At 50.7% G+C, this 21,388-nt stretch overlaps 1 long non-coding RNA gene and 1 pseudogene across 1 annotated transcript in view; one reads left to right on the forward strand and one right to left on the reverse strand.

Moving 5' to 3' along the window:
- Positions 1-142: 142 nt before the first annotated feature.
- LOC128122742 (uncharacterized) overlaps positions 143-21,388 on the reverse strand; it is a 27,964-nt gene continuing 6,718 nt past the window's right edge. The window contains exons 2-4 of the long non-coding RNA XR_008222478.1: positions 12,006-12,075; positions 8,191-8,626; positions 143-3,942 (exon numbers count right to left, since the gene is read on the reverse strand). This is a non-coding gene — a long non-coding RNA (uncharacterized LOC128122742). The remainder of the gene's footprint in view (positions 3,943-8,190; positions 8,627-12,005; positions 12,076-21,388) is intronic.
- On the forward strand, positions 3,936-8,197 carry LOC128122741 (60S ribosomal protein L17-like; annotated as a pseudogene).

The raw sequence follows: 21,388 nt of genomic DNA on the forward strand, positions 1-21,388 counted from the left end.
CCATCTCTCCAGTCCCCTTTCTCCCATTCTTTCTGGGTCGTTTTCCAGGAGGTGTATCACCCCAAAGCCCCACCCACCCCAGCATGAGTGACAACTCATGAAAGCATCCCAAGGGTTCCCACCCCTGCCAACCTTCCCCTTCCTCTCTATTCCAGCATCCTCAGGGTAACAATCAGCTGGGCAGGATTCCCTGCAGATGGAGGGAGGGGGACAGAGGGAATGAGTGACTGGGATAAAAGCCCCTCACTGCTATAAGGGAATTAGTCTAGGTTCCACCCTGTGAAGGTCTGGGATGATTACGACAACTACTGCGATTGAAAAGGATGGTGATGGTCACCTTACATCCAGAGACTGACCAGAGCTCTACCACACTTCATCTCAGCGCTCTAGGTCGTTCAGGCCTGACTCTTGAGCAGCCAGAGGAAGGGAGAGGTAGTGTGGCCTGTTCAGTGGTGTCTCCTAGTGAGCTTTATAAAACAAAAACCTGTCAAGCACGGTGGTTCAAGCATGGTGGCGCACGCCTTTAATCCCAGCCCTCAGGAGGCAGGGGCAGGCCAGTGAGTTCATGGCCAGCCTGGTCCACACAGTGAGTTTCCGGCCAGCCTGGTCTACACAGTGAGTTTCAGGACAGCCAGGGCTACACAGTGTGACCCTGTCTCGGAAAACAAAACACTCTATTCAGGTTAACCAGAGCTTCTCTTGGTTGAGACTTGGAACATTCCTTGGGTAGAGCCCCGGTCTGATGAGTCTTTGGTCAAATCACAGTTCTACCCTGAATCAACCTTTGACATGATCCCTCACCATCCTGGGGTAGCTAGACTTACCTCAGAGTTGTGGTGCCTGGGATAACACATGAATTGTTTGGTGGCTCTCTCCCTGGTCGGCATCCCGGGCGCCTTCAGCCTCTCTCAGTGCACAGACAGATAACAAAGAGTTGATGGTGGGAGCCAGCCTCCTGGAAACCAGGCCCACTCAGGCCTCTCCGCTGGGGCTGAGCCTGATGGGCCCACTCAGGCCTCTCCGCTGGGGCTGAGCCTGACGGGCCCACTCAGGCCTCTCCGCTGGGGCTGAGCCTGACGAGAGGAGTCAGGTGTCTCCTCTTACCACAAGAGCAATCACCTCCAGAGAGTGAGAAAACCCTAATTTGTTTTCATTAAAACATGAATAAATAAAGGACTTGCCAGGCAGCAAGGAGGGAGGCTGGGAAACAGGCTTGCTGCCCTCGGGCCACAGCTGCAGGTGGCTGAGGGTCACTGCACTTGTGACAAGGGTCTGCTGAGCCACGGCCCTCAAGCAATAGCTCTGGATCTCTGGCCCACTCTGGGCCATCCTCAGCAACTCTGCAAGTTTCCCTGGAGGGGCTTTGGGATCCAACCCAGCACGCCCTGCTAGACCGGACCTTCTGGCAAGCAACACTTCATTGTGTAAATGTGTGCATATACATACATGCATGTGTACATGTAAATAAGTTTAGCTTGCAGTTCAAGCTTTACTAAGCAGGATGTGTTTTCGTTTGATAACCCTGGAAACCTCACGGGGCCAGCATCCCTAGACCTGGGTGACCAGTCCTAGAAAGGGATCCTGGACCTCAGCTCCTTGGTCATCATCCCCCAGCACCGCGCCGAGGACCGGGCCTTGAGTGACAAGTTCTGGCCTACCCAAGGCAAACGAGATAAAATGAGGTAAGGACTGTGCAGACGCGGGGTTTGTTTTGTTTCTGTAAAACTGAAGATGGTCTTAAGATGGGTCTTTATTCTCTCTCTCTCTCTCTCTCTCTCTCTCCCTCTTCCCTCTGTGTGTGTGTGTGTGTGTGTGTGGGCATGCACACATACTTGATTGCTTTTGCATGTGCATGAGACTGTCCTTAAAAAATACAAAACTGGGGGCTGGAGAGATGGCTCAGTGGTTAAGAGCACTGACTGTTCTTCCAGAGGTCCTGAGTTCAATTCCTAGCAACCACATGGTGGCTCTCAACCATCTGTAATGAGATCTGGCGTCCTCTCCTGGCCTGCAGGTATACATGCAGGCACAATATGTATATATAATAAATAGCTAAATCTTTTAAAAAAAATACAAAACTGCTGGGCGGTGGTGGCGCACGCCTTTAATCCCAGCACTCAGGAGGCAGAGGCAGGCGGATCTCTGTGAGTTCGAGGCCAGCCTGGTCTACAGAGTGAGTTCCAGGACAGCCAGAACTACACATAGAAACCCTGTCTCAAAAAACCCAAAAAGCCCAAAAAAACCCACACAAGAAAATGATAGCATGGGTGTAGTAGTGCACACCTGTATCTCCACACTCCAGAAGCAGAGGCAGGAGGATCAGGAGTCAAGACCATTCTGGTCCTCATAGAGAGTTTGAGGATAGTCTGGGTTACAGGAGACCCTGTCATTCATGGATGGATGGATGGATGGATGGATGGATGGATAGATAGATAGATAGATAGATAGATAGGTGGTGATATGGTATGTGTTTGTTAATGTTTTTGGAGGGCTGAGGATATAGATCCGTGTAGGGCACTGGCCTAGCACTTGTGAGTACCTTGGTTCTACCAGTTACAAAGATACAACGAGTATTTCTGACAAAGTGGAAATGTACTCTGCTTGAGTTGTCCTGGCTACTCAGGAAGCTGAGGCAGGAGGATGGCTTGAAGTTAGTTTTGAAAGCCAGCAATGAGCAACATACTGAGATCCTTCCTGTCCATCAGGATGCTTTAGGCCTTGTTTTATTTTTTAAAGGCCCAAGGCCTGGGGAAGTAACACGTCATCTGTCCATCTGTCCCCATACTGCAGTCAGGCCAGCACCAGGGCTGCAGGCTCTCAGCCTGCCCCTCCATATGGCCCCTCCTTCCTGCTCCTTCCTCTTGGGCCCAGACTACTTAAACACCAATTACTCCTTTCTCTGTTCCCAGCTAGCACCTTCCACCATTCAGCCTTTCTCCACTGAGCAGCCCCAGAGACTGGCCCTGCCCCCCTCCCTGATGCCTCCTCCCGGGAGAACCTCACTTCACCTCCTCGAACCTTATTTCCTTAGCTGTAGGACAAAGCTAACGTCCCCCACACCCACCCGTGATCTGGAGGAGGCCATGTGAGGGTGGTCCACGTGTGAACGCTGGTCACATTGAAGACTTACAGCTTGTGCATTTTTCTGTATTAATGTTATAATTTGATAAAATGTTTTCTCAACAATTAACCATTAACTTCAATTAACAAAGAAGCTCCCCACAAAAGAAAAACAACACAGTTCATCTCGCAAGGAAGTTTCCTTGCTGCTGGCTTTTAAGCGGGAATAGTAATTTATGACTGGTCGCCTGTGCACAGCCGGCCAGAAGAAGTCAGGCAGCTAGTTTCAGAGCTGGGTCAGTGTGATGGGGTTTCATTTTTTAAAATTAACCTCCAAACTCCTCACATTCCAGGGCTCTGGAAACTTGTGCTGATTTTCTATTTTTAATGAACTTATAATAAAAGGGGAAAAAGCCAATGAATTAAAGAAGATGATATTTCAAAGTCCATATTTCAGGTCATTCCTTATAACAGAGCCAGAGAAACTTTAAGGAGAGAATGTTAAGATGTGACCTCAGGGCTGGGCATGGTGGCACGTGCCTTTAATCCCAGCACTCAGGAGGCAGAGCAGACGGGTTTCTGTGAGTTCAAGGCCAACCTGGTCTACAGAGTGAGTTCTAGACCAGCCAAGGCTATATAGCAAGATACGTCCCCATCCCCTCCAAAAGACGCAGCCTTAATAAAAAGTAAGCGCTGGCCATCTCCATGCAACAGACTCAGAATGAGGCATGGGTGCTTGGCCTTCCTGCCACCGTCTTTGAACCACACTCTGAGCAGAGAAGGTCGTCCATAGGCTGAAGGCATGAAAGATCCAGGGCAGAGGTCCAGGAAAACCAGCTGTGAACCCACAGAGGCTGCAGGAGCAGAGATCGGGGATGCTGGCTGGAACACAGGAATGATCGTTAAAGCTGCAGGCTAGAATTTGTCTCTCAAGTCATGTATGGTGGTGCATACCTACTGGCCCAGCATTCAGGAAGTAGAGGCAGCAGGCTTGCTACAGCCTGGGCTATATACTGAGTTCAGGCCAGGCTGGACTACACAGTGAGACCATGCTTCACACAGAAGCAGGGCCGGGGACAAGGGTTCAGCTGGTAAAGAGCTTGCTTTGTAAGCACAAGGGCCTGGGTTTGATATCTAGAACCCACATTAAAAAGCCAAGCAGAGCTGTGCACTTGCAATCATAGTGCTGGGAGGCGGTCAGGCTGCCTGGGGTTTGCTTCTTAGCCTAACTGGTATGTTCCAGGCCAGTGGGAGGCCCTGTCCCAGAATAAGATAGATAACAACTGAGGAACGCAGCCTGGGTTGTGCTCTGGCCTCCACATGCATTCGAATACAGACGCACACACACATAGAGGCACAAAACGAATCAATTAAGGGGCTGGAAAAATGGCTCAAAGGTTAAGTGTACTGACTACTCTAGTAGAGGACCCAGCACCCACAGGGCAGCTTACACAGTGACTCTAGTTCTAGAGGGAGCTGATGTCCTCTCCTGACCTCCATGGAGTATATACACACATGTGGAGTATAGACATACATGCAGGCAAAACACACACCCCCACCACAAAAAAAAAAAATCAAAAAAAATTAAATCACAGAATTTGTCTCTTGATGGTCTAGAACTTCTTTCTGCATCAAGCCCACCAGAGAGGCCTATGTTACCCATAACCAAAAACTATCCTTTTTGGTCATTTGCCCTGGGCCTGTGCCATGCTGGGCAGGTTCTGCTCATGGCTGTGGCCTAAGAGTAATGTGTGGACAAGAGATCATCTTTTCTGATGTGTCAGCTGAAGAATGAAATCATAAAAGTAAAAAAGAATGAGGCAGGGGCTATAGCCAAGCTCTGTGCACAGGCTGGGGTAGAGTCCCCAGGGTAGATGCAGAGCCAGAATTTCAGAGCCAACCCAGGGGACTTGACAGCCTGATACCCGTATCTCCCTCAGTGAGCGGGCATTCTGAGCAACCTCAAATGACCTCATCATCCTGGAGCGAGGCCACTGGAAGAGACAAGTCATGTGACTGCAGTGGAGTATTGGGGGGGGGGCACAATCCTGCTCCCAAATCCATGGGCAAAACTAGCCCTAAGGGCAGTTGGAGAAACTGGACCATGTGGTCATTAAACCACTCCAGATGCGATGGAAAGAATAGAAAAATCTGAAGATATGCAAATAAAAATGTTTGGCATCATCAAAGACCATAATAAATTGTTGAAACCCTGATTGGCTTAAGTGAAATAAAAACGGTGGTCATGGAGAGGAACCCACTGGAAATCCCACATGTCTTCAGTGTGATTCTGAAAATGTAAAAGTCGGCAGATGGAACTTTACTTGGCGGGACACTCTGAAGAGGGTGGTAAGCTAGCCCGGGGAAGTGACCAAGAGTGTGGACAGAGCTGAGCACACCCAACAAATCCAAGTCAGAAATGAGGGCAAAAAAATCACAGGATGGACCGAGACTCAGAGAGAATAGAAGGAAATGCTCATATACAACATCGGCTCCTAAAGAGGGAAGCTGACATTTCCCAGCAACTAAAAGGAGATGCGGTATGCCACCTGGGGTAAAAGAATGCCCACTCGTGTCTAGATATTTCAACAAAACTGTGATGCATCTGAGGATAAAGAGACAACTCTGAAAACTGACCAGAGACAATCAATCAATCAATCAATGTGTAAATTAATAAATGGTTACTGTGCTGGATAGTTTTATGTCAACTTGACACAAACTAAAGTCATCTGAGAGGAGGGAGCCTCAACTGAGAAAATGACTCCATAAGATCAGGCAGTAGGCAAGCCTGTAGGGTATGTTCTTAATTAATGATTGATGGGGGAGGGCCCAGCCCATAGTGGGTGGGGACACCCTGGGTTGGTGGTCCTGAGTTCTATAAGAAGATGAGCTGAGAAAGCCATGAGGAGCAAGCCAGAAAGCAGCACTGTGGTGATGTTTTATTTGTGCTTTAATAAATAAAGCTTGCCTGGAGATCAGAGGAATAGGAACAGCCATTATAAGTAAACAAAGAAGTCAGGCAGCGGTAGCACATGCCCTTAATCCTATCCTTTGGCAGGCAGAATTTCCCTGTGTTCAAGGCCACACTGAAAACAGAGCCAGGTGTGGTGGCACATGCCTTAAATTCCAAAACTAGTTAACCATGGGGGTCTGGAGGTCTGTACCGATAGGAAGTGACAGAGCTGGGCAGGAAGAGGAAGTGATGTAGCTGAACGGAGAGAGCAAATTAGATGATAGAACAGCAAGGCATATAGATGTTCCAATTCGCATTTGGAAGCTGCAGAGTTGGTGAGGTGAGGTTGGCTGGTGGCTTTCCCTATTTCCCTGATCTCTCTAAGGCTTTCACCCCTATATTTGGCTCCATGTTTTTTATTTAATAAAACCATTTAGAAATTCATCTACACGGCACTGCTCCATGGCCTCTGCAGAAGCCCCTGCCTCCAGGTTCCTGCCCTATTTGAGTTCCTGTCCTGATTTCCTTCAGTGATGGACTCTGATGTGGAAGCATGAGCCAAACAAACCCTTTCTTCACCAGTTTGCTTTTGGTCATCCTGTTTCATCACAGCAAGAAATGATAGATCTGCAGATTTACTGGAGCTTAGAACAGCACTGTGAAGGCTAAGGGAACACAGGCAGTAGCCTAGGATCCTATACCCAGCTAAACTATCACTTGAAAAAATGTGGATCCAGTAGCCCTAGCACTTCCTCTTCCTGTAAGCGTCCTAAGGTGACCTGTGAAGATGGTTCGCTACTCGCTTGACCCAGAAAACCCTACGAAATCATGCAAATCGAGAGGTTCAAATCTTTGGGTTCACTTTAAGAACACCCGTGAAACTGCCCAGGCCATCAAGGGTATGCATATCCGAAAAGTCACCAAATATCTGAAAGATGTCACTTTAAAGAAGCAATGTGTGCCTTTCCAGCGGTATAATGGTGGAGTCGGTAGGTGTGCCCAGGCCAAACAGTGGGGCTGGACACAGGCCGGTGGCCTAAAAAGAGTGCTGAATTTTTGCTGCCCATGCTTAAGAATGCAGAGAGTGGCCGGGCGGTGGTGGCGCACACCTTTAATCCCAGCACTCGGGAGGCAGAGCCAGGCGGATCTCTGTGAGTTCAAGGCCAGCCTGGGCTACCAAGCGAGTCCCAGGAAAGGCGCAAAGCTACAGAGAGAAACAGAGAAACCCTGTCTCGAAAAACCAAAAAAAAAAAAAAAAAAAAAAAGAATGCAGAGAGTGATGCTGAACTTAAGGGTTTGGATGTGGATTCTCTACATTCAAAGCACCTAAGATGCGCCGACGGACTTACAGAGCTCATGGCCTGATTAACCCATACATGAGCTCCCCCCCACATCGAGATGATCCTCACTGAAAAGGAACAAATTGTTCCAAAGCCAGAAGAGGAGGTTGTGCAGAAGAAGAAGATATCCCAGAAGAAACTGGAGAAACAAAAACTTATGGCACAGGAATAAATTCCGCATAAAATAAATGCAGATAAAAGTGAAAAAAATGTGGATGAGTGGATGTGTGCAGACAGAAAAATCCCGAGAAAGAGTTCCTTGCCTACAACCCATCCCTGAAAGAGTCACCAAAGTGTGAGTTCCAGCAGGATTAAAGTGAACTCCTAGAGAAAGAGAAGGCCATGAGAAAAGACAGTGAAAGAAAAGAGTTACCAAGCCAGGCAGTGGTGGTGCACACCTTTAATCCCAGCACTCGGGAAGCAGAGGCAGGTGGGTCTCTGTGAGTTCGAGACCAGCCTGGTCTACAGAGCGAGTTCCAGGACAGCCAGGGCTACACAGAGAAACCCATCATGAGAAAAAACAAAACAAAGCAAACAAACGAGAGAGAGAGAGAGAGAGAGAGAGAGAGAGAGAGAGAGAGAGAGAGAGAGGAGTCACTAAAGTGTGAGCCCTGGCAGGAGAAAAGTGAACTCCTAGAGAAAGAGAAGGCCACATGAAAAGACAGTGAACACAAGAATATGCTGGTTAATTGAACTTATTATGAACGTAACAAATTTCATGGGGGGGGGGCTGAAATTCTAAATAATAGCTAAAATAGTGTTCTATGAGAAGTTCAAGCTTACTACAGAGGATAGATATACTTAAGAAGTAGCTCCAGGGCTGGAGAGATGGCTCACAGGTTAAGAGCACTGGCTCTTCTTTCCGAGGTCCTGAGTTCAATTCCCAGCAACCACATGGTGGCTCACAACCATCTGTAATGAGATCTGGTGCCCTCTTCTGGCATGTAGGCGTACATGCAGGCAGAACACTGTGTACATAATAAATAAAAATCTTAAAAAAAAAAAAAAAAAAAAGAAGAAGCTCCAGTTGGTCCAGGGTGAACGCTCCCCCTGTGGCTGGTCGTTGGAAGGGTTTCTGGCAGGTGCAGAGCAGGCGGGAAGAAGGGTCGGGAAGCCAGACACAGGGAAAGGAATGTGATTCCTTCTCTGCTCTCCCGAGCACTGAGGGTGGCAAAGCGCTATCCAGGACCACATCCTGCAGGCTCTTGGGGCGTTCCGAATTTTTTAATTGTATGTGAGGACCGCATCATTGGTGACCTGAGGATGGATGACCCTGTGAATGGAAAAGGAGACGGCTGTGGTTGGCAGCGGCTCTTCTTACAGGAGCTGGCATTTGGGTGCCATGCCACTCGCTGGGTGGTGAGACGGTTCTGCAGGTAAAGGTGTTTGCCTCCAAACCTGATGACATAACCACACACCCCCCTCTGCCCCGAACTCACATGGTAAAAGGTGAGAATCGACCCCTGCAGGTTGTCCCTCTGACCTCTACATGTGCACTTGAGGGAGGGAAGCAATCCCTTAGTCTCCCTGGACACGTAAAATGTCAGCAAGGGAGGGCTCAGGCCACTGCCCCAGGCCACAAAGCTCAAGGGTGCCAGCCAGAGGCGGGGATCTTCCTGCCTCATGGAGGCCTCTTCTTGATTTCCCACCTCAGTTCATGCAGGGCCAGGGCTGAACTCCAGTCGGCTTTTATCACCAGGAACCGAGAAAGTCCCTCCTGCGGCTGGGAGTTCTGGCTGGGCAGCGTGAGGACATGGAGGACGGACACTTCCTGGCCTGGACTGTGTGTCTTGGGATGTGTTTACCATCCAGACCTCCTGGAAAGAGCATCGTGAGCTCCTGACCACAGGTGCAGGACGGAGCTCACGTCAGCAAAGCACCCATGTCAGCACGGCTCAGCTGCTGGTGACTCAGCCCTCAGATTGCAGGCTTCCAGAGACACCGAGCACCTGGACAAGGAGGCAGCCCTGGGGCCCAAGTATAGGTTAGGGATGGAGAAGTGGAGCTGGGGGGCATGCAAAGGACCTAAAACCTGGGTCTCTGCCCACAGATGACCACAGACATGCGTCCACAGGAGGGACCGGGGGACAAGAGACAGGCTCCAGCAAGGTGGAACTGCTGACGGCAGGCCCCGACAGGAGAGATGGGGAGAAGAGGGAACAGGCCAGGACAGGGCAGGGCAGGGCAGGGCAGGACTGTACCTCCACAGGTGAGGGAGTTCATCTTGCCATAGCTGGGGTCTGACTGGGTCTGGCTCCATCCCCCATTTTGTCCCAGGTCCCTCTGAGCCTCAGTTTCCCACCCTGTGACAGGGGCAGCACCCTCCCTGGGCCAGGTGCCAGTGATAGAGAGGTGCATCGTAGGCACTGGTGCCAGGAACACTCCAGGTCTGCAGTATAGGAGGCCCAGAAGGGTTCTTACAGCCTGCTACCCCAGACCCCCTGAGTCCCCAAAGGCTGAGCAGAGCAGCCTTAGATCCATAACAGGCCAAAGCAGGGGCTGACTAAACTGCCTGCCCCTAACCCACCTTCCGGCTTGCACAGGGACATAGAAAACCCATGGGGCTGGAGAGACGGCTCAGTAGTTATAAACAGTTGCTTGTACAGAGGACCCGGGTTCAATTCTTAGCACCCACATAGTGGCTCACAACTGTCTGTAACTCCAGTTCCAAGGGATCTGATGGCCCCAACTGGACTTCATAGGCACTGCACACCCAAGGTGCACAGACATACATGCAGGTGAAACACCCATACACGTAAAAATAACAAATAGACACTTCCTGTGCTGACAGGGGAAGTGGAAGCAGACGTGAGCTTTAAGGCTTGAATTGTGTTGCTTTTTGAGACAGGGTCTTATGCAACCCAGGCTAGTCTCAAACTTACTATGTAGCTGAGGATGATCTTGAACTTCTGATCCTCCTGCCTCCATGTGTGGTAATATTTTGTTTGTGATCTAACAAGTAAAGCTTGCCTGAAGATCAGAATGCAGAGTTAGCCACTAGAGGCCATAGAGGCCAGGCAGTGGTGGCTCACACCTTTGATTCCAGCACTTGGGAGGTGGAGACAGGAAGTGATATGACTGGATGGAGAGAGGAATATAAGGCGGGAGGAGACAGGAGCTCATTGCATTCAGTCGGAGGATTCCTAGAGGTAAGAAGTCTTTCTATGACTGCCGCTCTGCTTCTCTGATCTTTCAGCTTTCACCCTGGTATCTGGCTCCAGATTTTTATTATTAAGACCAATTAGAATTCACACTACAGGCATGCACCGCTGCACCTGAATTATAAGGTATTAGGGGACTGAACAATGGACTTTGTGCATACTAAGCAAACACTCTACCAAGAAAGCCACATCCCTTGCCGGGTGGTGGTGGCACATGCCTTTAACCAGTACTCAGGAGGCAGAGGCAGGCAGATCTCTGAGTTCTAGGCCAGCCTGGTCTACAGAATGAGTTCCAGGACAGCCAGAGCTACACAGAGAAACCCTGTCTTGGAAAACCAAATGAAGTGTTTTCACAGGGCTGAGCAGGTCCTCAGCTGAGCCCTGACAGGCATCTAGCAGACTCCCTGAAGAAGCGCCTCAGGTCAAACCCCTCTCCATCTCCTGAGTCCCTGAGGCCTAGCGACTGGGCAGTGGGGGCTGTCTGGCTGGAGTACAGAGAAAGGAAGTGGCATCTTGGGGATCCAGGAGACTGGCAACTTCCATCACCCCTGGAAATCAGCACCCCCTCCCATGAGGTCTGTTTTCTAGGGGTCTCTGCTAGAATTTCTCCAGCACCCTCTGTTCCCCACTCCTTAGATGGAGCGCTTGTACCCCTTGCCTTGGCCAGTCCCTCTCATGGTCCAGTTGATTCTCGCTGGCAGGGCCATGAAAGAGCCAATGCTGCCCAGCTCCAGGAGAATCCAGACTCTGTGGCCCACTCAGGGCACAAAGATTTGTCCAAACTCAGAGGACTCACTGGCCCTGGAGGCCAGACTGTGTCTTGTGGGTTCAGTAGAGGAAGCTCCCTCCACTTTGCACTGGAAATAACATCAGGACCCTGTGCTGGTCTCTTTCATGTGGTCAAACCCAAGCTTGACCATGGGTCAGGCGGGACACAGGAAAACTTCAGCTCCACCTGACCACACAATTAAACAGATTCCCTCAATCGAGACAAGATGGCACAGACTCCCTCTTCCTGACTTCTTCGCTCTCCCTGTCCTCCCCACTGGGCACAGCCCTCCACTACGTAAATAGCAACCTACAGAGATGCAGGGCGGAGCGGGGTGGGTGGGTGGGTGGGGGAGGGATGGGTGGGGAGGCTGGCCAGGCACCTTGAGACTGCTTCAGAGACAGTTAGCAGTGGGACATTTTATGATACCCGCCCCCCAGTCACTCAACAGGAAGAGATAATGGGCCCAACTCACAAGCCAGCAGCAGAGGGCGGCAAAAGCAGACTCCCTTCTCTCCTGAGTGTAAGATCACACCCCCACCCCCAAGCACCAAGCAAGTCAGGCAGAAGGATCAGCAAGAGAACCCACTAGCAGCCCCGGCAACAACCCGTCAGGGTAAATGTACCTCCCCTTAGCGCCTGTCTCAGTTAGGGTTACTACGGATGTGATGAAACACCATGACCAGAAGCAACCCGGGGAGGAAAGGGTTTATTTTACTTACACTTCAGTCCACCACTTCAGTCCACAGAGGCTCAGGGAAGTCAGGACAGGAACTCAAGCAGGGCAGGAACCTGGAGGCAGAAGCTGATAAGGAGGCCATGGAGGGGTGCTGCTTACTGGCTTGCTCCTCATGGCTTCCTCGGTCTGCTTTCTTATAGAACCCAGGACCACCAGCCCGGGGATGGCATCACCCACAATGAACTGCCCCCCCATCAGTCACTAATTAAGAAAATGCCTTATAGCCGGGCGGTGGTGGCGCACGCCTTTAATCCCAGCACTCGGGAGGCAGAGCCAGGCGGATCTCTGTGAGTTCGAGGCCAGCCTGGTCTCCAAAGCGAGTTCCAGGAAAGGCGCAAAGCTACACAGAGAAACCCTGTCTCGAAAAACCAAAAAAAAAAAAAAAAAAAAAAAAAAAAAAAAAGAAAATGCCTTACAGGTTGATCTTATGGAGGCATTTTCTCAATTGAGGTTTCTTCCTTTCAGGTAACAGTAGCTTACGTCAAGTTGACATAAAACTAGCCAGCATATACAGTGGGTGTGAGGCTATCCTGGGCTACAGGAGACCTTGACTCACAAACAAGGCTTGGTCATGATTTAGGACAGTGACTGAAGTGGATTCCAAATGACCTTCAGGCTGATAGGTCTAGGGCTTGGTGACAAGCTAGTTACTGGTCAGGTCTTGGTAAGCGCATGGCTCAGGGCAGGAGTGCCACCCTCACGGGGATAGGGCAGAAGGACTTCCTGGAGGAGATAACAGTGTAGGTGAGGTAGGATGGTAGCAAGACACCCTGGAGGGGTTGGGGGGCTGTCCAAAGCCCCGAGCTTTTTAAAGAAGGCCTTGAGTGCACAGGCTCACAGTATCCAGCAGGGGGCGCTGTTGACTCTGGAATGAAGCTGGTTCCAACCGGGCTTGCGCTTGCTGGCAGGGACAGCGGACAAGGGGTACTACCAAGTGCTTGTCTCAAGGGACAGGCCACAGGGCGGACCCTTCCCAGGTCACTGTTATCCCCTCCGGACCATTGATGCTGTTTGCTGGGGCCCTTGCTGTGGAGGACTGTCGCCCACTGTCCCCACCCGTCAGCTGCTCTTTGCCAGTGCTGATCAGGTTCCCCTGTCTCCCTCACTCTGGGTGCTAAGTGACCCTTCTAGCCCAGCCATCCCCAACATCTCCTAACTGTACCTGGGTCCTGGAGCAGGTCACGTGGTTCTATGGGTTGGAGTGCTAATGGAGAAAGGGGGCAGGTCACCAGACACATAGGGTCATAGAGAAGCTGGGTGAGGAGAAAAGTGAGCAGTGTTTAACGTGGGTTCAGGTGCTCATCCTGACATCTGGGCCCCTCCCCATGTTGACACACCAGCACCCGGGCTGTCAGGAAGGGCCACCCCAGTCTAGGAAGCCACTCACTCTGGGGCCAGGCAGGGCCTGTGGCCCACTCTGACACGCCGAGTGTGACTGTGTTCCTCACAGATGAGAGCAACATGAGACCCAGCCAGGAAGATGAGATGCACAACAGTTATTGAGACCATCCATGACCCTGCATCACACCTATCCCCAGAGGCTCCTGTTACACACACGCATTCACATGCATGCACACTCACACATATACACACTCACTCATAAGCATGCATATGCACACATGTATACAGACATACACACTCATACACATACATTCACACAAGCTCACAGGCACTCATATTCATGTATATGTACACAGGTACACAGACCCTCACACAGAGCTACATGTGTACAGACACAGTCATATACATACATACATACCCATACATGCATATACATACATGAACACACATGCACCCATGCCTATTTGGGCACACACAGCATACATGAGTGTACAAACACTCCCCAGGTTTCCTCTGGTCTGATCTGGACCTCTGCTGGCAGGAGCAGCAGGTAACACCAGCTCTGGCCAAGCCCAGCTCGGTCACAGGCACCGGCCAATGCCAGGCTCCCAGCTGCCAGCTCACTGTGCTGAGGTGACCTTACCCCCATCCCTGCACAGGAGGCAAAGTGAGATAAAAACCCGGGTCCGTACCACACTGAGCCTTAGTCCCCTTCCCTTCCACCCCAGCACACCACCTCAGGAGGCAGCACCTCCACACGTGCCTCTGCGGACAGTGGGAACCTTTCGTGTCCTTGACCGTCCACTGTCCCCTGCCTGGCACAGTCTGGCTCGGGGTCACAGCACAGTGAAGAACAGCTGTCATCTCTGGCCTGTGAGGTCCCTGCTCTCATGACGCTTGAGTCCAGGGGGGAAAGATACTTAGGCCGTTCTAGGGAGTTCCAGAAAGCCCAGGTAGGCAGTGTCCTTAAATCAGGTTGTCGGGAAGGGTGGCTATGGAAAAAGCTGGGAAAGATTACAAGAGTTCTGCAGGCAGAGTGTGCGTGTGTGCGTGCGTGTGTGTCTGTGTGTGTGTCTGTGTGTCTGTGCGCGTGTGCAAAGGCTCTGGGGCAGGGCCTGGCATAATTTTTTTTTTTTTTTTTTTTGGTTTTTTTTGAGACAGGGTTTCTCTGTGTAGCTTTGCGCCTGTCCTGGAACTCACTTGGTAGCCCAGGCTGGCCTCGAACTCACAGAGATCCGCCTGGCTCTGCCTCCCGAGTGCTGGGATTAAAGGCGTGCGCCACCACCGCCCGGCAATTTTTTTTTTTTTTTTTTTTTAATAAAAGGAAAAGGGGTGAGAAATGAAGGAAGCTTATTTGCTTCCTATAGTGATGACTACATTTGCTACTTATTGTGAAAATAGAAGGCCAGGGGACAAATTTTAGAGCTCACCCCGCCATTCCAAGACAGAATGCCCAGCTGAGGGGGGATTGCTTTCTTTCTGGAAGAGTGCCAGGCAGTACCGGGCATAAATGGTGTTAGAAAGTTGGATCCAGCTGGGCAGTGATGGTGCATGCCTTTAATCCCAGCACTCAGGAAGCAGAGCCAGGCGGATCTCTGTGAGTTCGAGGCCAGCCTGGTCTATAGAGCGAGTTCCAAGATAGGCACCAAAACTACACAGAGAAACCCTGTCTCGAAAAAAACAAAAAAGAAAAAAAAAAAAGAAAGTTGGTTCCTGCCATTCCAGCGCTTGGGAAGCTGAGGGAGGAGGACCATGCATTTAAGGCAGACTGGGTAATAGGAAAGGCAGAGGTTGGAGACACAGCTCAGCTGGTAAGACCCTTCTACCCTTCCAGAAGATGGAGGCTTCCTTCCAGAACCCACAGCAGCAGCCTGTGATTGATCACTCGTTACTTCAGCTCTGGAGATCTGCTGCCCCCTCCTGGACTCTGAGAACACTGCATACACGTGTGAACACACACAGGCACACACACATAAACAAATAACAAGATAAATCTTTAAAAATAAACAATAACGGTGACATGCACACTTCTAACCCCAGCAATGGGAGGCAGAGGCAGGAGGATCTCTGTGAGTCTGAGGCCAGCCATGGCCACATAGGGAGACCAGTCCTCAAATAATTAAATTAAAATATATTTTAAGCCTTTAGTCCCAGCACTCAGGAGGCAGAGGCAGGTAGATCTCTAAGTTCAAGACCATTCTGGTCTATAGAGCTAGTTCCAGGACAGCCAGGGCTACACAGAGAAACCCTGTCTCGAAAAAAACAAAAACAAAAACAAACCAATAATAAAAGCCCTAACAACAAGAAGGACTCTCTCCTGGGCAGCCCTGCCCACTCTAGGCTATGATACTCTGCCCTTTTCCTAAGCCTTGCAATGGTTTGAGTGCAAAGTATCCCTGACCAGCTCACATGTTTGAACACGTGGCCCCCCGCAGGAGGTGCTGTTCTGGTAGACTGTGGAACCTTTGAGACCTGGAGCCCAGCTAGTAGACACAGGCCCCGAGGGGTAAAGCTCGGCCCTGCTTCCCATCTGAACTCTGCTTCCTGCTTACAGAGATGCACAAGCGAGCTGTGAGCTCCTACCGCCACAGGCTGAGCGCTTAGCCGGCAATGCCTTCCCGAACCTTGAGAAATGGGAATTCCCTGGCAACCGTGAACCCAAACCCACCCTGCTGCCCTCTGCAGTTTCCAGCAGCTTCTGTCACAGGAGTGAGAAAAGCATTACAAGGCTCACTCTCAATGCCTGTGCTTCAGTTTGTACTAAAAGCTTTTCTCAGCCAGGTGTGGTGTGCTCGCCTTCAATCCCAGCACTCAGGGAGGCAGAGGCAGGCGGATCTCTGTGAGTTCAAGGCCAGCCTTGTCTACAAAGTGAGTTCTAGGACAGCCAGAGCTACAGAGAAACCCTGTCACAAAAAAAGAAAGAAAGAAAGAAAGAAAGAAAGGAAGGAAGGAAGGAAGGAAGGAAGGAAGGAAGGAAGGAAGGAAGGAAGGAAGGAAGGAAGAAAAAAGAAAGAAAGAAAATAAAAGAAAGCTTTTTTTAGTGATTTCCAACTTTGTTTCATTTTTTTAAAAAAACTGAGGGCTGGCTGTGGCTGAGTTGAACGTTTCCTTGGCTGGCATGCATGAGGCCCTGGGTTCTATGCCCAGCATTACATAAACTGAGCATGGTGGCACATGCCTAGAATCCCAGCACTTGGAGCTGAAGGCAGCAGGATCAGTTACCCAGTGGGATCCAAGCCAGCCTGGGCTTCATGAGATCTTGTTATTAAAAAAAAAAAAAAAAAAAAAGAGGAGGAGGGCGAGGAAGGGAGGCGGAAGGTGGGGGAGGAATCAGGCACCCTACAGTCCCCAAGTGAAGCAATTGATTTGAGCAATAGCTCCTGGCAGGCTGGCAGGAAACCGGGTGTTTCCAGGGCCAGAGTGTCACTCAGACTGCTAGATGGTCACCATTGACCTTTAACGGTGGAAGACTAGCTCTCACCCCAGCCTTCTGATGTCAGTTAGCCAGGCTGGACCCAAAGGCGAGCCTAATCGGAGGTGGCTTAGCACTGGTGTGCACCCCGCAGGCCTCATGGAACACACAAGTCACCAGTGGAGGAAAAACCGACAGCCAGGAGGTAGGCACTCCACGGTCACCGGGCCCAGGCTCTTGCACAGTCAAGGCCATAAACACAAAGTGGGGGTGGGGTGGGGTGGGGTGCTTGTCTTAGGCCCTCCTGTGTTGCCGCAGAACACTGAAGACTAGGTAGCTCACAAAGAGGTCGGGCTGGTGAGACGGCTCAGCAAGCAAACACACTTGCCTCTCCAGCCCCATGACTGGAATTCCATGCATGGAACCCATGTAAATAAAAGCCAGATGTGCTGGTGCACATCTGGAATCCCAGCATCCTACGATGAGAACTGCACCGAAGCTGGAGGGCCAGCTAGCCAAGGCAGAAGTAAGTAATCCTGCCTCAACGAGGTGGAAGGAGAGAGCCAACCCTGCAAGCTGTCCTCTAACCTCCACACGGGTGCGGTGACACTCAGGTCCCCTCTCTTATCTAAAGAGGCTTATTCGGCTGCTGATCCAAATGGTGAAGGTGTCCAAACAGCATTGCCCTGTTACCCTGGCACGAGCCCTTGACCCGCCTCCAGGCCCGGCAGAAAAGAGGAGCCACCTGACTCCACAAGACCCACAGCAATGCCTCCCAATGAGCCAGCCTCATAGGCACCCACTTGTGACGGTTACATCACCCGGTACCTGAGGACCAGACTTCCACCACGCGGTCCTTTGTGAGACGCCACTGCATCAGGGACCAGCCTTCAGCACACCGCTCATTGCGGGGATGGGGACGGGGTGGGGGGGGAGGGGGGGGACATGACACGGACACAACATTGCAAACATATCCAAACCACAGCACGGCTTTCACTCTAGGTTAAAGGTGACGTGGAGATGCAGTGACCACAGGCCGTGCATGGTCCTCAGCTGGGTCCTGTGGGAGGAGCAGACAGTACCAGGAGGAGGATCTGAGCACAGACAGTGTCGAAGGAGCACACGCGAGTTTTGACGCAGCATGACAGCTAAGTGAGAAAATGTCATTTTTCAGTTTTTATAATCTTGGCCGGTGTTTTTTAATTTTAAGAAAATTAAATTTGACTTTGTTTTTTGAGACAGGGTCTCATGGAGTCCAGTATGCCCTTGAACTCACAAGGTAATTGAGAATGATCCCTCTGCCTCCACCTCCTGTGTGCTGGAATCACAGTCATGCGCCACCACCACACATGGCTTAAAATGTCATTTTTTAAAAAAATCTAAAAATATTTAGGGGAAAATGTCAAGAAAATGATACCTTATTTTTAATTAAAAAAAAAAGCAAAAATGTTAGCAACTGTCGAGTGTAGCTGAGATCCAGGCTGGCAGCCATTCAGACTGGCGTTCTCTGTAATTCTGTTTGTTTAAAGCTTTTGTCATGGAGGAATTGTTTGTTTAACTGCTAATGTCTTCCCTTTTCTTCTCTCTCTCTCTCTCTCTCTCTTTGCTTTTTTTTTTTTTTTTTTTTGGTTTTTCGAGACAGGGTTTCTCTGTGTAGCTTTGCGCCTTTCCTGGAACTCACTTGGTAGCCCAGGCTGGCCTCGAACTCACAGAGATCCGCCTGGCTCTGCCTCCCGAGTGCTGGGATTAAAGGCGTGCGCCACCACCGCCCGGCTCTCTTTGCTTTTTGAGACAGGGTTTTTTTTGTGTAGCCCAGGCTGTCCTGGAACTCAGAGACCCACCTGCCTCTGCCTCCTGAGTGCTGGGATTAAAGTGTCTGCCACCACCGCCCAGCATGTCTTCCCTTTTCAAGGAGGGGAGATATACTACTTTTCAGTTTACATTTTATTTATGTATTTTGTGTGCCCATGCCAGGGCTGGCTTATGGAGGTCCAAGGACAACTGGCCGAAAGGAGTCAGTTCACTCCCTCAACCATGTGGGTCCCAGGAATCAAACGCATACTGTAAGTCTTGGCAGCAAACACCTTTACTTACAGAGGCATCTTGTCCGCCCCCGCCCCCGCCCCTGCCCCCACCACACTTTTTTTTAAGATAGTAAGGTCTCCTTTGTGCATCACAGGTTGCTTCTCTTTGGGGCTGAATTGAGCAGGGAATGGCAGTGAATGGCAGGGAGTGAATGGCACATGGCCAGCCTGCAGAGGTGAATGATACACGATCACTCTCTTCTGCCTCCAAAGGCTAGAAGGACAAAATCAGTGTCGCTGGACAGCTTGTCCGAGTGGATGCCATTTCACCGCTGTCCCCATGTCCTATGACATCAACACAACCAACTCAATCTAAAACACAGGGCCCATGAACAGGACCCACGATGCACAGCTGATATTGGGTCAGTCCATTCTCTGTCACGGTACTCTATCCACCATCTCCGAGCCGTTCAGCAGCCTCCTTGGCCCAGCCTACCTCAGAAACAGCATCTTCTTCCTCCATGTACTACGACAGGCCTGTTTCCAGAGTGAAGAGCTACAGTTGCCCAGCATAGCTCATGTAAAGAGGGACACAGGGGTTGAGGACAAGGGCTGGAGAGATGACTGGAGAGATCGCTGGATGCTCTTCTAGAGAATCCGAGTTTGATTCCCAGCACCCACATAGTGGCTCACAATCCTTTGTAATGCGAACTGCAGGGGATCTGGTGCCCTCTTCTGGCCTCTGAGAGCACCTACACTCAATGTGCACATATCCACATGCAATTAAAAGTAAAATCAATCTAAAGGAAGGCATGGGGTCTGTTTGGGGCGGTGGGTTGGGTTCCTGGGAGCATGGCACAGTAGAGAGAAGAGGCTCCAGGCTGGAGCCACAAACCTCTCACAGTGGGCCAAGTTGTTCCATGAGAGATTTAGAGAACAGGTACAGTTAGATGGGTGGGAGTCTGCCTGGCTGTGGGGATGGCAAGCCCTGGGGCTTCTCTGTGGGAGCAGTGTAAACCGTGGTCTCTGTTGTCCCTGGAGGGGCATCCTCCCGGGGCCTCCAGGTCTGTTAAGCGACATGTGGCCAGGCCAAGGCTGCTTTCCCTTCCTGCCATTATGCCTGTCCCGTGGGACCAGGAGTTTGCCGGCCTGAACAACTGTGGAGGCTGAGCCCTCAGATCTGGTCTTCTCCCCGCTCTCCTTTCCCTTCAGGACATGGCAGGCCTCTGCTGGCTGTGACAGCCTGTGACAACACCCCCTGAGCTAATGCTGGTGTCAGCAATGACTCACAGTTTCCAGCTGCAGCTATTAGCTACAAAGTGCCACTATGTGTATGCCACTGTGTGAGAACACACCATCCTGAGATAACACGCTGGGGATCCAAAGAATGTCAAGTGCATCATCAAGGTCACTCGGTAGTCCTAGGCAGAGCTGAAGACAGGGGAAGTGACCACATTGAGGCTCCCATAACTTGGTCCACAGATGATGGGCTCAGCTTGCCATAATCTGCAGTCAAAAGGCAGGACACAGTCTGACCCGAGGGCTATGGGAATAGTTGGAAAAAGAACACCCATCTGCTTGGCTAGATGTACCCCCAAGGAGGCAGGAGAAGGGGGCTGAAAATAGAACCAATGTGCTGCCCATTAGCATGTAATTTCCCTCTGATTTGCATATTTTGCACCAGAGCCACTAAGCATACAATTATAAAATCAAATGCGTGAATGAATTCCTGTGCCCTTCCTAGAATAGACACACTGCATCCTTCGGGCTCGGGCTCGGGCTCGCTCTCTCTCTCTCTTCTCCAGAACTCTCAACTAAATGTGTTTTTTGCTTTAAATAAAACTCCCCAGGGATGGAAAGATGGCTCGTTGGGTAAAGCGCACCTGAGTTGGATCCCAGAACCCACATAAAAGGCAGCACATACCTGTAACTCGGGAGACAGGAGCACCCCTGGGGCTCCCTGGCACCCAGCCTAAGTAAATCAGCAAGCTCCAGGTCCCTGTGAGAGACCCTGACTCAAAGAACAAGGCAGATGTTCTGAGGAAAGGCACCCGAGGCTGACCTCTGGCCACACACGTGCACGCTCTCTCACACATACATAAGAAATTTAAAAAAAGGAAATGCCCAGCATGCATCACTTCTATCATTAAACCGAGTGTCAAGAAGTAATCATGAGTGAAATCTGCCATCATGGAAGGATTCTCTCTGCAGGGTTTCAACAGTTTTCCCCCAGGAGACAAGAAAAAAAAACAACAAAAAACCAGTGTGGCACCCCTGGTGGGGACCTGGAATTGGCCACACCTGGTTTAGCCCACGGGAGCTGGCCACGTGTCCAGCTTCCAGGTTTAAGTATTTCCTGTTAACACTGATAATACAGATGCTAGACAAAGCATAACTGCTGGTCAGAACTGGCATTGACTCCGCATGATCTGAGGCGAGACCTTTGCTTCTGGTCCCCGTTTGCTTGGGCTATTGTCTCAGGAGCTGCCCCTGAGGTGCCACCGGGTGGGACAGAGTCTGTGTCTACACGGAAAGCACTAACAGCTTCCAGGACCTGGAGTGTCTGGCTTTTCTGAGACACAGTAGGTA

This window comes from Peromyscus californicus, unplaced genomic scaffold (genome assembly GCF_007827085.1).
Source record: "Peromyscus californicus insignis strain IS unplaced genomic scaffold, ASM782708v3 Scaffold_3__1_contigs__length_106647218, whole genome shotgun sequence".
NCBI classification, from domain to species: Eukaryota; Metazoa; Chordata; class Mammalia; order Rodentia; family Cricetidae; genus Peromyscus; species Peromyscus californicus.